This window comes from Sapajus apella, unplaced genomic scaffold (genome assembly GCF_009761245.1).
Source record: "Sapajus apella isolate SASKATOON/1434 unplaced genomic scaffold, GSC_monkey_1.0 scaffold172, whole genome shotgun sequence".
NCBI lineage: Eukaryota > Metazoa > Chordata > Mammalia > Primates > Cebidae > Sapajus > Sapajus apella.
In genome coordinates, this window is record NW_022437112.1 from 1,647,747 (window position 1) to 1,652,800 (window position 5,054).

The window sequence follows — 5,054 nt, forward strand, 5'->3', positions numbered from 1 at the left end:
AAGGGAGGGGAGGGGAAGGGAGGGAAGAAGGGAGGGGAGGGGAGGGGAGGGAAGAAGGCAGGGGAGGGGAGGGGAGAAGAGAGGGGAGGGAAGAAGGGAGGGGAGGGGAGGAAAGAAGGGAGGGGAGGGGAGGGAAGGAGGGAGGGGAGGGGAGGGGAGGGAAGAAGGGAGAGGAGGGGAAGGGAGGGAAGAAGGGAGGGGAGGGGAGGGGAGAAGGAAGGGGAGGGGAGGGGAGAAGGAAGGGGAGGGGAGAGGAGGGAAGAAGGGAGGGGAGGGGAGGGGAGATACGGGTAACCAGGAGAGGTGGCTGACACCTCCAACCCCAACACTTTGGGAGGCCGAGGCAGGTGGATCCCTTGAGGTCAGGGACTCGAGCCCGTCCTGGCCAACGTGGTGAAACCCTGTCTCTACTACAAATACAAAAAAATCAGCCGGGCGTGGTGACAGTCACCCTAATCCCAGCTTCTGGGAGGCTGAGGCAGGGGAATCGCTTGAACCCGGGAGGCGGAGATTGCAGTGAGCCAAGATCACACGACTGCACTCCAGCCTGGGCAACAAGAGCAAAACTCCATCTGAAAAAAAAAAGAAAAGAAACAGGAAAGAAAAGGAAAAGAGGAGAGGAGAGGGGAGGTAAGGCGAGAGAAGGAAAGAAAGGGGCTTGTGGGTGATTGGGGGGCGTTTGCTATGTGTGAGCCAGGGTGTTATAAAGGGTTAGGGTTCGTTTTGGGGATCAGGAGTCTTTGCTTGACAAGGGGGAAAATGAAGCTCCAGGCGCCCCAGGAAGACACACCTTCCTGTGCCTCTGACAGGACACACCCCTTCGCGGCCTTCCCGTACATCCTCCTGAGGGACCCCGGAGCATTTGGGGTTCTCTTTAAACTTATTTTCCAACGGCTGCTTTGCATACCATTGCCGTGGGTCTCCCCTGGGAGCTGTGAGATTTGGAAACGCTTCGCCACTGAGCCACCTCCCTGAAGGTGTTTGCAAAGCAGATTCGGAAGCAGACACCCCTCCTTGAGAACCAGCAAGCACCAAGGGAGGAGGACGATCATTTAGAAAGCGTTTAAGGAGGAGGCCGGGCGCGGTGGCTCAAGCCTGTCATCCCAGCACTGTGGGAGGCCGAGGCGGGTGGATCACGAGGTCAAGAGATCGAGACCATCCTGGTCAACATGGTGAAACCCCGTCTCTACTAAAAATACAAAACATTAGCTGGGCATGGTGGTGCGTGCCTGTAATCCCAGCTAGTCGGGAGGCTGAGGCAGGAGAATTGCCTGAACCCAGGAGGCGGAGGTTGCGGTGAGCCGAGATCGCGCCATTGCACTCCAGCCTGGGTAACAAGAGTGAAACTCCGTCTCAAAAAAAAAAAAAAAAAGAAAGTGTTTAAGGAAAATGCTTGGCCCCCCGAAGCATTTTTGAGCAAAACATCCCTCTCCTGAATGGACCCCAGAAATAGAAAAACAACGTTCTCTGATATCGGCAGCCCTCATTCTTCGTCGCAGGGAGGTAGCCGTGATTCTTGGTGGGTACACCCGTGTATAATTTCCATGCGTTGAACATGAAAGGCGAATGAAAAGATTATGGGATACGACTCCCCCAGTTCAAGACCAGCCTGGACAACATAAACTGCACGTCCAAAAAAAATTTTAAACTACCCAGGCGTGATGGTACATGCCTGTGGTCCCCGCTACTTGGGAGGCTGAGGTGGGAGGATCAGCTGAGTTCAGGAGTTCAAGGCTGCAGTGAGCTGTGATCACACCGTCGCACTGCACAGCGGGTGACAGAGGGAGAGTCTGTCTATAAAAAGATAAAAACTGAAACTGGGCAGGGCTGGTCGGGTGCGGTGGCTCACGCCTGTCATCCCAGCACTTTGGGAATCCGAGGCGGGTGGATCACCTGAGGTCAGGAGTTCGAGACCAGCCTGGCCAACATGGTGAAACCCCATCTCTACTAAAAATTGAAAAATGGGCCGGGTGCGGTGGCTCAAGCCTGTCATCCCAGCACTGTGGGAGGCCGAGGCGGGTGGATCACGAGGTCAAGAGATCGAGACCATCCTGGTCAACATGGTGAAACCCCGTCTCTACTAAAACTACAAAAAATTAGCTGGGCATGGTGGCGCGTGCCTGTAATCCCAGCTACTCAGGAGGCTGAGGCAGGAGAATTGCCTGAACCCAGGAGGCGGAGGCTGCGGTGAGCCGAGATCGTGCCATTGCACTCCAGCCTGGGTAACAAGAGTGAAACTCCATCTCAAAAAAAAAAAAAAAATTGAAACTAAATAAAAGAAAGTGTAGAAGGCAGACTTAAGAAGTCAGAGAGAAAAAAAAAAAAAACAAGTCAGAGAGATTTCAGGCAGTTTCTGTTTACCTGGAGAAAGCAGACACCCTTGTTGCAGAAAAGGCCCGTTTCAGGAGCGTGAGTCCCGGGAGGGTAAAAGGCAAATTCTCCAGACATGAGGGGTGAGTTATTTCCCCTACCAGTGACCTTGAGAGAGAGTCTGAAGCTTCAGAGACCGTTGCAGGCGACACCTTCATGTTAGCCTGGTGAGACTCGGAGTGGAGAACCGAGCTCACCCAGCCCTGAGTTAACGGTGGGGGGGGGCGGTCAGAGTCTTGCACTGTCACCCGTGCTGGAGTCCGTGGGTGTGATCTCGGCTCACGGCAACCTCCGCCTCCTGTATTCAAGCGATTCTCCTGCCTCAGTCTCCCGAGTAGCCGGGACTACCGGCGCCCGCCACCACGCCTGGCTAATTTTTTTGGGTTTTTAGTATAGACGGGGTTTCACCGTGTTGGCCAGGCTGGTCTCGATCTCCTGACCTCGTGATTCGCCCGCCTCGGCCTCCCAAGGCGCTGGGATGACAGGCTCACGTGAGCCGCCGCGGCCCGCCAGCCTGGCCTCGCTTTACTTTTTATCTGTTTAGACAGAGTGTCCGCCGGTCGCGCAGACTGCAGGGCAGTGGCATGATCACAGCTCACTGCAGCCTCGAACTCTTCTGCTCAAGGGATCCTCCCACCTCCGCCTCCCAAGCACCCAGAACCACAGCCTGGCTAGTTTTAAATTTTTTTTTTAGAGGTGGGACCTTGCCGTGTTGTCCAGGCCGTTGAACTGTGGGCTGTTTCTGCCTTCGCCACTCAGAGTGCTGCGATCCCAGCATAATTATACAGGTGATACAGTCATAACTAAGTACTACACCTGGAACACACTCACACGCCCTCCTCCCTAATTGACTGCATGAGATGATGCATCTTTAGACTCACAGAAGATGTTTTCCTTCCTCTGCTTACATAACCAACAATCCCGCCCCCCCTTTTTTTTGAGACAGAGTCTCACTCTGTCGGCAGGCTGGAGTGCGGTGGCGCGATCTCGGCTCACCGCAACCTCCGCCTCCCGGGTTCAACCGATTCTCCTGCCTCAGCCTCCCGAGTAGCTGGGACTACAGGCGCCCGCCACCACCACGCTCTGCTAATTTTTGTAGTTTTAGTGGAGACGGGGTTTCACCATGTTGGCCAGGCTGGTCTCGAACCCCTGACCTCAGGTGATCCGCCTGCCTCGGCCTCCCAAAGTGCTGGGATGACAGGTGTCAGCCGCCACGTCTGACCCTCTCCCGAACAGTTTCTAAGTGGTCTCTCCCTCCCTCTTTTTCCCTTCCCTCTCCCATCGCCCACCTGCCTCTCCACCTGCCTTCTTTTTTTTTAAATATATATTTTACTGTATTTGTTGTATGTTTATTCTGTTTTGTAGATTATGTTGTTCTCTTTTGTTTGTTTGTTTGAGACGGAGTTTCACTCTTGTCGCCCAGGCTGGAGTGCGACGGCGCGATCTCGGCTCACTGCAACCTCCGTGTCCCGGGTTCAAGCGATTCTCCTGCCTCAGTCTCCCGAGTAACTGGGATGACAGGTGCCGCCACCACATCCAGCTGATTTTGTGTTTTTAGTAGAGACGGGGTTTCTCCATGTTGGCCAGGCCGGTCTCGAACTCCTGACCTCAGGCGATCCGCCCGCCTCAGCCTCCCAAAGTGTTGGGGTGAGAGGCGTGAGCCCCCACTTCTCTCACCCCTCTTTCTGATTTCTCTCCCAGCAATCCATCCTTGCGTTTTTGTTCTCGTTTCTGTTTCTGTAACGTGGGTTGAGCAGACTGAAGAGCGTAAGACGCTCTTCCCCTCTTCTGATGAGGGCACTTGTTCTGCTAACGAGGGGCACACCCTGCTGCACCCTGACCTCATCCTTCTCAGCCGACAGCCTCTGGCTACATGACTCATCCCGGAAGCTCAAGGCTTGGCCGTGGTGAAAGACGGGACCCGGGTGGAGATCCCTGCCCCATTGTTCCTGGGCAAGTGAGTCAACCTCTCTGAACCCCTGTTTTTTTCTTCGTGAGGACGGAGGAAGAGCGTTTGTACGGGTGGAATGTCTGGAAGCGTAGATCTGATGATTGAAGGCGGGTGTCTGGTGGATGCTGGGCGTGGGTTGATGTTGAGAATCACGAACATCACTCAGCCCCCGTGGCTCCTCGGTGGAGGATACCTTTGATTCTGTAATGAGCGGCAGGGAGGTGACAGCTACCTACCTGATACATTCCTGAGTTATAAGTAAACACAGAGCACCTGAGTATTAATAAGAATCACCTGTCGGCCGGGCGCGGTGGCTTACGCCTCTCATCCCAGCATTTTGGGAGGCCCAGGTGGGTGGATCACCTGAGGTCAGGAGTTCAAGACCAGCCTGGGCAACATGGTGAAACCCCGCCTCTACTAAAAATACAAAAATTATGAGGGCGAGGCGGCTCCCTGCTGTCGTTCCAGCACTTTGGGAGGCCGAGGAGGGCAGATTGCTTGAGGTCAGGGGTTCGAGGCAACACCCCCGTCTCTACTAACAATGCAAAAATTTGCCTGATGGGGTCGCAGGTGTCTGTGACCCCAGCTACTCAGGAGGCTGAAGTGGGAGGATTGGTGGAGCCTGGGAGGTGAAGCCTGCAGTGACCGGAGGGCACAGCACTGCTCTGCAGTCTGGGCAACAGGGTGAGATCCCATCTCAAACAAATGAGATGGCTGGGCGTGGTGGCTCACG